We start from the raw sequence: 12,844 nt of genomic DNA, 5'->3' as shown, positions 1-12,844 counted from the left end.
TGCCTGTTGTTAAATCCAGTTGGAGAAAAGCACGGCTTCCACTGTTGTAACGCTTCAAGCTTCAAATATACGGCATGACGTTACGCCCCGACTGGTTTTGACTTTACAGATTGAAAAATATGTTGAATGAAGTTCTGCGTCTTTGAACAGGAAGTCAATGGCCCCCTTTTTAAAAATTGATGCATTTACAATGAACAACATGTTAAAAAATCTTCTCATATTATAGTTCAATACCAAGTAACTTAAATAAACCATATTATTTTTTAACATGAAATGTATCTTCCCACTGCTCGGATTAATATGGCCCGTTTCTGACTTTTCTGAACTTCAAAATGACAAAAAGTTATGAGCTGGACAAGGCACACAGGACACAGAAAATGAGCCTGTAGGTTGTGATAAAGGGTCCCAAACCTACGGAATCATTACAATTCTGACGGAAACTGAGGAGGGTGGGAAAAGGAAGAGGTGAAGGAGAGACACAAGGCAGAGGGGGTTAAAACATTTCACCCATTATGCTCCCACACTGAGAAATTAATCCGAGAAATTAGCAAAGCAATTACCACTTTTATAATTGGAATAATTCTTCTGGCCTTGTCACAGCTGCATCCGGAGGTTGACGGCGAACCCCTGCACATGTACACTTCGCTTTCACCATTTCACAAACTCTATTATTAATCGCACAAATTTCCGTAGACCTCTTTTAGCCTTTGACACCCAAGCTATCTAAGGGTGAACTGCTGTCAGCCTCAGATAGATTATTATCTGCTGTTAGGATCTCTCTGCCCTTATACAGCCACGCAGTGCATCTCTATCACTTCTCTTCTCCTATTCTTAAGGCAGGGAAACAATGGGACAGCCATTTGTGACAGGGGAAATGGTTGCAATTAACTAATGAGCTTTAATACTGCGAGCAAGATCTGAAGCTCCTTTTTTACATATTAGATTTAACCATGAGCATTTTAGTAGGGATTTCCATAGCTTTACACAGTATGTAGACTTAAAGTGTGAGAAATAGATCTTCTATAATTGATTTTCCAAAACAGGATAGTTCCTTGGCAAAATAACATTTTAGGCACCCATTTTAATGTTCATGTGTGGATTCCACCTACATGTTTTATTATTTTGAATTATACAAGTATCAATTGCATTCCGTGTTAGATCCACAGCCACATTTTTAGCCACATGATTGTAATGTAAATATAATCAAAGTATTGTATCTCCTTGCAGATTCTCCATTGTAAGACAGAAGATGTATTTCATCTGATTTAATTATGGTAACAAGACTTGTATATACTCCGCAGTCTCAAATACTGTTGCAACTGGTCCAACCTTAAAGATTCATTGATCATATTGATCCGTGTGTGTTTCACTGGTGAGGCAGTCAAACTGTATTTTCGCAGAGAGGAGAGAGACGGCAGCATCTGTTGACCCTGATAGCTTTGACTTATTTGACTTTTCCTGACACAGAAAGATGGGAGCCTGGGTTGAGGCCTTTCAGATACGTTTAGTTACAATACGTTAACACTGGTTTGTAGCAGTGATTCCCTCTGGGGCCACTCACAAGAATGTCCTGCCCTGATGGGCTGATGGGAATCAGAGCAGATCAATAAGCAATGATAGACTTCTGCTGTCCACTCAGCTAATCCTGTTAGTGATAGCTGTGGATTTAATCGAATGGTTGCACACACCACGGACACTCAGACAAGTGTATGGCAGCTCACACTCCAGAGTCACCCTCCAACATTCTTCTGGATAAGATCTGAGCACTCTTCTGTCATTTTGTTGAAACAAGCCACTCATGATCCCTTCTGCGGTTAGAGGAGATCCAGTCTTCGTAATGCTTATAGTCCAAGTTGGACCATTTTCATTGCAGCTAAAGAGACTTGATTTGTCCCTATAATCATTCGATAAAGAATCTCGTTTTTGATATGGAGATCAGTACAACGCAGAGCAGTGTATGGGAAGCCGAGCCGAAATGGACTTCCTTTGAAAGGCTCATCTCTCACATGGCGTATACATATCAAAGTGACATAAACCCTGATAACTACACTCAATACAGAAGCACACATATGTTGTGGAGTATGTCTGGGTTAATACTGTAACCCGCTCCTCCTATGAGTGAATAGATATTATAAAAGGCAGCCCCAGTGGCACATGTTTAAAGGTACATTAAGGGAGCACATCAATTGTAGATGACATAATCCCCAGCCCTCTTTTCAGTCGCTTTCTCACTTCCTTAATCTCTGCGTTCTTTAACCCTCATCTTCTAAGAGGCTGAAAGCTCCCTTCATCTTGTCCTCAAGCTAGCACAGAAACCGCGAGCTGCCTGGGGAGAGCACAAGAAGAGGTATTACTCAAGTCTGATTAAATTAACGCAGTGATGCCGTTTTTTCCCTTTTTTGTGTGCCTTTTACACTTTCTCCTCCTTATCCAACTGTGTGCAGTCTTTGAAAATTAGAGGAACTTGTTACACGAGGAAACTATATTTGCATTTGCATAAGATTTAATTAATTGGCAAAGCGTGTGGTGTTAACAGCGCCCGTGCGCGGAGATTCTTGAGGGTTGTTGATAAATAAATAATTGAAGATAGTTGATAAAAGACTAAAGTGTAACCTCTGTGTAACCCTGGACTGCTCACATTGAAGCACACAGAGGAACCATCCCCTGTAGAAGGCTGTAATTACCAGGTTCTACTTCCTAATAACAAGAGGTTTACATAACTCCCAACTAAACGTCCTATTATTCACAAACTATTCTCTCCATCTCGGTGTTCCCTTTAATGGCAGAATGTGAGCTAGCAAGTCCCACATTCATTCACTTAGGGAAAGTTCACTTTTAAAGCTAACGTTCTCTTTTAACTCATCATAAGGATCCCTGTACAGACGCTGATTGAGTTAAATCTATCTAAGCTAATTAATCATTTCCATGGTGCCTATTATTGTTGTATAAAAGGTGCTTAGTTGACACTAATTCATTCAGTGTAGCACCTCTCATTTTGTTCGATCAGTACAATATGCCAACATTAGCAAGACAGAGAATATAGCTCTTTAAAGAATATTAACTTCATTGAAATTGGACATTAACCAAGACATTGCCGTATATAAATGGTAGAACAGGAGCCAGATGAGAGCGACTCATTCAGTTTTCATGCAGCAGTTCTCTGGTCTTAAACCAGATCAGTTAAAGTTTAGAATCAGTCCAATCCACAAATACATGCACCCTGTTTCTGTCAGCTGCTTATATCACATTCGATTATAAAAATGACCACCATATGGAAATTGTGCAATTTTAATACTTTTAGCTATTCAGTAGCTGAACCATTGCCATTGTCCTGCCTCTTCTTCATTGACCCCATCCTGCCTCCTCCCATCTGCTCCAACAAGGTGATGTTTATCTGCAGCAGGAGGAAATTAAAGCCTTGCTTCATGAGCTGCAGATATGCAAATTTTACACTGTGCAAATAGATTGCAGAGCTCCTCAGCGGACACTGTATAAGGGACCACCCATTAAATTCCCCTGATTTGAAATCCAAATCATGACATGGAGAGCTACAGGACAACACTAAAGCTCAAAACCATAAAAGCAGAAAGATATAATTAAAAATAACCAGAAGTATACAAATAAATAATGCCTGTTATGTTTACTGCATGGAGAGCATCATGTGGTTTGATAAGACTTGTTTCAGTGGGGCGCATCTGTTGAACCACAGGTGAACGCTTATCTGTCCGACAAACAGTGTGAAAATAAGTTCTCTGTTATCACCTCGACATGGGGTGCACATTTTCTTGAACCCACAAAATTGGAAAGTAATAGTGGCCATGCAAAGCTGCTTGCATTTGTGGAGTATGTAATTTTGATATGCATTAGTGTTATTGTGGGCGCGGTGTATGGGATGTTTCTGGTGTGATTGCAGAGCTGACTTGTATTGTGAGAGAAAGGCAGACTGAGGGAGATAGTATTAAACCTGTCCTTGCCATTCCAATCTGTCTGCATGTTTCTCTTTATCATTCTGCAGTTTCTATCCACTTACGCTATAATTAAGTTTCCTGACCCCTGCCTTGCAGCCTTAACTAGACATTGGAAAATATACAGCCACTGCAGATCTGTTAGCCTGATGTGCTCACACCCTCCCGCCTCACTCTCTTGTCTCCTTCCCATTTGAGAAAATCTCTCTGCTGGTGTCCCTTTCTTTCACTGTCTCTATGGTGCTGTAATGAAATAAGAATTATTAATAGAGTAATTGTGTGGAACACATTAGTTTGCATTGAAATTCTCACTCTCATTTTCGATGGTTGATTATGTGGCTATTGGGCAGACGCCTCTGCCTCCCTTTTCCTCTCACACCTACCACAACACTCCAAGCACATGCCCACACAAGGCTCCATCTCACTCATCTAAACAGCGTAGTCTTTACCTCTGAGCGTGTTGTTAGCATCAGTCCAGATGATTGGACCCACAGTGGTGAGGGCATACTTTTCCCTTTACCTGTTTGATGAAAAGGCCTAGCAGACAGAAAGTAACCCCTAGCCTGCCTTTCAAAACACCAGGAACGCTATTCATCATGCAGAACACGCTTCAATCATAATTAGTCTAATTAATTTCAATCAGCATTGGATGTCTATCTAAATACAGTGACCACACAAAATGAACATCCAGCCCGGAGCACAGACCAGACCATATACGTTCCCATAGTGAAACACACCCTCGTAGGATTAGAGCGGAAGAATAGGGGGATTATTATTTCATGACCTTTCAATCCACTGCCTGTCAGGTTGAACTAAAGCCATATATGCTGCTGGAGGACTAATCTTCTCCTCCTTTTGTGTCCGCAAGGGATGTGTCATTTCTTTATCCCCTCTATCCAGATTTACTCCATAAAATAAACTTCCTAGAATGATCTGATAAGAAGCCATCTCCTTACCAGGATAAGGCAGCAGCGGAGCCTTGCCTCCCTGCTCCCCCCATAGCCGTATTTTTGAGGTGTCAGATAACTCAGACGAGGATGGGAACAGTCAGGAAATGCCACTTTGTCTGTCTGGAAGCAGGTGACAACAGAAAAACGACAGTGACTTGATTAGAAAACACCCTCCATACCCCTATTCAACACACTTTCTTTCTCCCTTTAAAAAAAAGTCACAGAATCACACATATTTTCAAAACTGGTCAGACAGTGTGGGAAACATCTGAACAAGCCAATGGACTAAACTTGTACCATGGGATTGTTGGCATCATATCCTAATTACTGGTAAGTCATCACTGATTTGGGATCATAACTGATGCATTCTGCTCCTGTTTGTCAATTTATTTTAATGAACAAACAGTATTTACAGGCTAAAGAGGAACAAGTAGGGATGTTAATAAAAACCTAAAACTATTAAATTCTCATTTTTATATAAAACAGTCTCCCGCTGGTGTTACCTAAATGTCGCAGTCTACAGGTGGCAGAAAGGAGATCAACAAAGCAGGAGTTTCCAAGCAAGAAGTAAAAAAAGAGTTGGGGGGAAACACAATTGATCTTTCACCTGAAAAGAAAAATAACATCCACAAAACGCCTGCCGCCACATGTGACCGCGTGATTTTGTGATGCAAACAACAACAAAATCGAAGTCACAAACAGGGGAGAGCCTGCCTAATTGCAGCCAGGGTCACTATTAGCCACACTCCACACTGCCTAGTATTCCAGCTCAAATGCTCTCGAGAATACAGTCAGACGCACGCACGTGGGCAAAAACATTAAATAAAATATCAGAGAAATGCTCGCAGACAAAGAGTGTCACGCTGTGAAACAATCAGCGCCAGAGTCATTTGGAGCAATTAAATGGGTATAAGGAAATGCAGGAAAAAACATGGAACTAAAGAGAGTGTAAAAATATATATTGTATTTCACAGTCTGAAAAGGCAATTGAAATGAAATGACGAGAGTAAAACCGACACCGACACCGACACCGACACCGACACACACACACACACACACACATACACACATACACAAAGAATACATATATAAATAAATAAAATAACTTGCTCAATATTTTACTATTACCATTTATTTATAGCTGGGAAAAAACACTACGCAGTTACGATCGGGCATTTGAAAGTGCTGCTTCTTTAAAATATTCAAGTTTATTTTCATATTGACGCGCATTTGTCCCGGTTTGAGGACGTTAGCGCGGCCCTTCTTCTGCTTCAAAGCGCGCACTGCTTTTCCTTCTGCGTCTTTGATTGGAGCCGCGTGTTTCCTCCTCGTGGCCTGCTCCGAACTCTCCGCGCTTTTCATTGCACTGAATGGCCCGACGCAACATTTGTCTCCACAACAGGCCCCTTCACAAACAGCGACGTCAGGCATTTTCCTCCCCCCCTCACCCCCTTCAGTCTTTTACCGTCTGCGACAATTGAGAGACAGGTGCATTTTCGGGGAAACGCGGGCTATTTACAACCACTGTGTCATCAATTTGTTTTAAAAAAAAATAAAAAAAAAAATAGCTGTGCAACACAATGTGATCGGGAAAGATATTTATCCTATTAAGGAAAAACGACATGCTCGCTCTCTCTCTCTATTTTTTTTTTTTTTTTTAAATGTCAGTGTAATGGCGATATGAATCTGAGGATGCAGGGAGGACTTGGGAGAGAACTGACTAATTACCCCGTGGACCGTCCTGATAGTGAAGAATAATTAGATTTACACAAAAGACCCGAACTTGCATCTGAATAACAAGAGCAACAATTTCAATAGAATGTTTAATTTGATTTCAGTTTATAAATAGAGACAAATGAAGAGGGGAAAATAACATACACCTGTTTTGAAAAAAAAAATAAGGAGGAAAAACTGCAGCAACTTAATGGTTTCGATTTGGCCTGCAGAAAAAAAGAGTTGTGAAATAAAAAGAAAAACACCACAAAGATAGTCAAAAGTCAAAGTCATATTAGCAGGTGAAATATATAGGCCCAGTTCATTATAATTCAAGCAAATTCATTTAGTCTTATCGAGTAGGCTGCAATATTAAATAAACTGTGAGATCAATAAAAAACTACAATAAACAGTAACATATGAAGCTTGTATTTAAATTATTGTGTTGACAGCGAAGCTCTTTAACATTAAAGCCATATTATAACATTAAAGCCATATTATAACATTAAAACCATATTATAAATGTTACAATATCTAGTTCTTCAATGAAATAACCAGTTCTGCAGGGAAAAAGTTAAGATGCGCTGCTGCTTATAGACGGGATATTCTGAGTATGTAGGACAGACTACATGCAAATACCCAGTGCTTTAGAAGATTAGGAGATAGACACAGAACCCATAGTGGGCTGAGAGGAGTGGGCTCTCCTCCAAGACTGTGTCCTATCTCCTCAGGACTGGAAAAAGCATCCTAATCCGTTACCTTTCATAGTGATCTAAAGCCGATTTAAAACTGTCACTAGCCTAGTTTGTGTTTATTTCATGTTCATCTCAGCTCAAGGCGATGCGCTGCACACCCACTTATGACATTTGTGAGAGCGGAAAACAGAGCACTTGGTTGAATAAAGGAGGAAGGGAAGAGGTGTTGACGCATCCGACTGACCATCACCGTGTTTCTGAGCTTATGAGAGGCCTGACAGTGATCACTACAATTGTCCTTGAATGTTTCAGTACACGGGCTCCGGTTTGGAGCGCACACCTCTTATTCGCGCATACTCCTCCCGAAGTACACGCTCCCATTCAAACCAACGGATGAGCAAACAGCCTCACCCCGACACTGAAACACACAAGCGCACACGCACAAGCAGACACTGACCGCTGAGCCAGCAGGCCTCTCTGCAAACCACCTTTCTCTCTTTTCCTTCTGCTTCTCAAGGCCTTACTGTATTATTCTGTAAGCAGCAAGAGCCCAGCATTGACAGAGCTAATCACTGGCGGCAAGGGCTCTCTCTCACACACATATACAGACACAGAATGATTGACACACAATGGCAGCAAATCTATGCAGTGCCCCCCTGTCTCGCTTTATGCTCTCTCTCGGGGCTGAAAAGACAAGGGGGGAGGTTGGTGTGTGCGTGCGCTGTATAAGTCCACATGGAGACTACGGGGGGTTATACCAAGAAGTGATGTCCAACAAATCGAGGCAGAGCAAGAAGTGGAGACAGTAAAGCTGAGCTTGTGACTAACGCTGTTGCTAACCCGTCTGCTAATCCCCCGCTCTGTCAGGTGCAGCAGCCAATCTGGAGAGCGTCGCAGACCCTCTCATTCGAATATGATCCCTTGGCTGGCTCTGGCCCAGACATCCACTGATCCTGTTATCATCTCGCTGAAGACACAGAGGAGAACGAGCGGCAAAGGCAGCCACAAACACACCATGTCAGCTCCTCAGTGCATTCCTCCAGAACCATAAGCCTGAGGGCCCGCAATAAGGTCAGTTATATCAATGCATCTGAATCCAGGTCATGGATCAGTCGCATGTAATTACAATAGTGTTTAACATCTCTCTAAACTAACATGCAAATCGTCTTTATTATAGATGGGCGTAAGCCATATTTCACTCATAAATAGAACTTGTGCAAACAATTTAATTCAAGAAGTAAAGTAAAAAGCTAAGGCAGAACATTTCAATGTAAGACAAACATAGGAATCGTGTCGAATTGCGTCCAAATTTGAATGTTGATTACTAAAATAGTCAAACTTATTTCCATCTCACGTACGTCATTTCTATTTCAGGCATTTAATAAACACTAGAAACCCATATTCAAACTTCCTACAACAGCGGTTTTCCTGGTGAGATGCGCTGGTTGCTTAGGGGACAAAAAGCCGTGTGGTTAATTAAAGAGTGGACAGCTTTCCAAAGTGCACTTACACACTCCTGGTATTGTCAGAAGCACCACTTTCCTGCAGCACAGCCCCTCAAGAGTCATTTTCCTGTGTTTCTTAGGACATGGGGCCAGGCCCAGAAGCACGCTCTTGTTGTTTGTGGACATGTGTAGATGCTGCATAGACTCATCCCGATAGCTCACAGATAACACTTTCAATTCACTTTGATGTTATCCTTTGGTCCTTTCTCAGAGAAATATGAACCTGTCACACAGGGCACGCAACAGATTTGTTACATAGTTCTACAGTAGATAAAAGCAACAATAGGAGCTGTGGCCTTGTGCTCTCTGTATGCAGAGTTAGCAGGACTGCCACACTAATCAGGAAGGAGCACATCTGGCCTGACAGCAGCTGCATCACTGTTTAGAGGAGCTGCCAGTGTGAGAAACACACAGGTCGATTTCCCTTTCTCCCAAGACAGAGTGGGTGTTTTTCTCATTCATTTCTTCTTTCTCTGGGCTTTTCTTTGAGCTAGCCAATTAACCTGGGAGCAGGGCACTAATGAGTTCCCTCTGGTGGCTCTGCACCTCTCAATGGACAAGAGGAAAGAAAAGCAAGGGCGGAGGAAGAGGAGCGGGTCAGGCCTGGATTGCAGTGGGCTGCAGGGGGGAGCAGGCCAGACATGGCAAAAGTAGAGCTAAGAGACTGTTGAGCGGGGTGAATGAGGAAAGAGGGGTGACGACACCAGGTTTGGGAGCACAGGAATATGGGACAGGTTGATGCAGGAGGAGAAGGGCCAGCTCAGTATCCAGCGGGCCACAACGGGCCTATCACCAAGACATTGTCAGCCAGACAATGGGCTTATCAGCCTCCTTTTCACACCAGTCTGATTAACTGGGAGGAATGGGAGGAAGAGGAGGGGAAGAATAAGGGCATGTCCTTGTACCAGCTCAGTAAATGTCAGGGAATGAGCGAGCCACTGGGAACAGCCACGTGAAATAAGCATACATCCTTGTGGGGCACTTTAAAGCCATACTTGCTCACTTTGTGTGCAACAGAAGGCGGATCAGCTGTAATAAATCTACAAGCAGTGTAAATGTATCTCACACACCAGATTAGCAGGGCTGCGATAAGCACCTTTAAGCATCATTACCTAAACCTGCGTGTCTCATCCGTCACATAACCACAACAAGGTGCAGAGCACAACCATTGTGACCCGACTCAAGATAAAGCAAATCAAGGCGACAGCGAATATTTACCTTGATATTGTATAATTAATCCAGGCTGTTAGTGTGTTCCTGAAAAAAAAGATTTGACTTATTGAAGCTATTAAATCCACAGTCTAAAGTGGTAAACGTTGTATAATCTCACATTTTGATCAGGGTGTTGAATTAATGCATTATCAACTTGCCTGAGAGGCTTCTGACAGTGTCTTTAGTGTGATCTTGCACTGCCATTTTGTGTGTGCCTCCCCACACACACTCATGAGAACAGTATCTAGATGTGATCTTTTAATACTGATACATTTGGCAATTCAAAGCTTGGCAAATGAAAGGACTTACAAATGACTAAGGGTCTTTAGCTAAAATGGTTCGTGTCATTCTCCAATTAGTCTCCCACATTGATCCTGGTATGTTTGTTTACATGCTCCCTGCATCCCACTTCTGCTGCCTTGACAGCCATCTGTCACACAGAGGCAGGAGGTGACTGTGCACAGACGGATGCACAATGTGTGCGTCGAGATAAAGGTGCATGGAAAACTTCCCATTAGTAACAAATAGGGCTAAAATTAGAAGCATAACATCTTTCATAATGTTGTGCTCAAAATATTAAAGGTTGAACCTTTTATAAAGAAGGAAAAAAGAATCCAATGGCGCTATGAAAGCATACATTCTTGTCACATTTTAAAGAGTGTTGTACAAAATTGCTCACAGCAACAAGAGGGTGTCCTCTTCTTGCTATTCATTTGCTCTCTTTTTTTCCTCCCAATTCTAGCAAAAAATGATTCAGTAATTAGAAGCTAGACCAGGTGGAAGTACACAGCTCAAGAGGCCAACACTAGCTCACCCTCTCATCCACAGGAAGATGTGATGAGGAGCAGAAGAGAATGGCTCAAGAGGAGAAAGGCCCAGAAGAATACTTGGAGGAAGAAATGGGGGACAGGGGGAGCAGGGCCAGGCTTGGGAGCATATTGGGTCAAAGAAAATAAAATGTGTCATTTAGCCAAAGAAAGAACATGAGAGCGGCATGCATGACGTGGGGAGGAGGGGGTTGAGGTGATGGAGAGGTAGAGGCTAGGTTAGCTGTTAAATAAGGAGCGGGTCAGGAGAGAGGGGGAGGATGCCCACCGTGATACAAATGAGGTCTGCGAGCAGGGGGGCCACCCTCAGGACAACTCGGCCAACAAAGCTGCTTCTGTCTTGGGCTCCCTCCTCCACAGACCTCCTTGAGTGGGCAGGATTCCATTAGCGGTCTGTAGAACCTGGGGTCTATTCAGAGCCCGGCCGGGCTGCACTGCTACTGTGGACACATAGACAGAGACAGGAAAGCACACACTCAAAAACACACATCACTCCTAATTAATCCTCAGATTACCCAGCCAATTACTACCACACTTGAACTAATGAGAAATTATTTAAAGCATTTCCCAATTAGGGTTTACATGCTCAGTTGGGCAAGAGTCTACTGGTGTAAAAATCCATAATCTCAAATCAGACATTTCAACCCTATTTTATACATATATTTATCTTCACAAACAATCTTTAGTCTAATCAGGTAGCGGGAGCCAGGCCCCCAGTTAGAACGAGGGGGGATGAAGACTGACAAGAGCAGGAAAGAAATAAAACCACAAAAGACATGCTCCTTCAGAGCCACAGCAGTACTGTAGGTCGCTCTTGTTAAGGCTGGGGACAGTGATTAGAACAGGCCACAATACAACCTGCCAGGAAACGCATGCCAATTAGGTTACCAGGAGAACCACAGGCCCTCATTGCTATGGGAAACCCGCTAACCCTAGTCCCGCACACATTCAAACAGGCGACATGTGTAGTATCCTCTGCTTACAAGCCCTTGATTATCACACAAGGGACAAGAAGTCAGATCAAGAATAGGGCAAAAGGTTATGGCAAAGGCTAATCAACCTAACTCTTGGATCAAAAGTTGGATGTTATGGTGGATTAACTTTAACTCTTGCTGTGGATTACAAGTGTGCCTAGTACTGGGCCTTTCAGAGACAATGACAGAGGGCGGGAGGCAGGAGCACAGACAGGCTGGGTAGGATAACAGAGGCGGGACTCAGGGGGGCATTATTAGTGCAGGGAATTACAAGCTCATCCATGGGTGACATGTAAGCCTGCGCAGCACACTCAAATGTTTACAACAGTGATATTTGCTCATCTCTGATCTTATCACACCTCTATGTAATACTCAAGCTTTTGTTCTGATTTGCAAGGGAACTCTCACCATGTATACAGATGCAATAACCCAGAGGCAGATAGCAGCAGCACAATGTTCCAGCCATGTTGTCCTGAGGAGCGGTGACACGACCCAGCCAGAGAGAATATTTGCCATGATGTGATGGCTACGATGTTGATTAATGTGCACGCTCTCTGTTATTAAATAAACAGGGTGAATACACAAAATATATTGAATAAATTAAAGCCATATCCTCTGCAACATCCAGCTCATTAGAATGCATGAGGAAATGATGTTCTGATTGCGACAAGAGTCACTCATTAAGCTGTGTTTGTCCCCTGCCAGAGCACCACTCCCCCCTCACTACCCCCCTATGCCCCAAAACACTTACCCAAATGCCTGCCACGCACTCCACACCAAGTCCCTCCCTTCTGCACTACTCTCCTGTTAAAAGCCCCCTGACTTAACATCACCCCTTCCCAGCGGGCACCACCAAAATGCCTAACACTCCTTTTCACCTTGCAGCCCCTTCTGAACACACATGCATCTCCCTTCCCTTCCTCTGCCTCCTCCTCCCTCTCCTCTACTGGGATCTGTGTCATCATTTTAATTAATTTCTAATCAGGCGAGAGTAAACTAATCA

General features: G+C 42.9%; 1 long non-coding RNA gene across 1 annotated transcript in view; it reads right to left on the bottom strand.

Moving 5' to 3' along the window:
- The window catches only part of LOC140359182 (uncharacterized), a 53,667-nt gene extending 42,034 nt beyond the window's left edge, over positions 1–11,633 (bottom strand). Inside the window, exon 1 of the long non-coding RNA XR_011926838.1 lies at positions 11,136–11,633. This is a non-coding gene — a long non-coding RNA (uncharacterized lncRNA). The remainder of the gene's footprint in view (positions 1–11,135) is intronic.
- Between the last annotated feature and the right edge of the window lie 1,211 nt (positions 11,634–12,844).

This window comes from Eucyclogobius newberryi, unplaced genomic scaffold (genome assembly GCF_026437365.1).
Source record: "Eucyclogobius newberryi isolate DKJ021-1_F unplaced genomic scaffold, fEucNew1.0.hap1 SCAF_14, whole genome shotgun sequence".
Classification (NCBI taxonomy): domain Eukaryota; kingdom Metazoa; phylum Chordata; class Actinopteri; order Gobiiformes; family Gobiidae; genus Eucyclogobius; species Eucyclogobius newberryi.
Note: the sequence above shows the minus strand (reverse complement) of the source record. Positions and strands in the feature narration are given on the sequence as shown.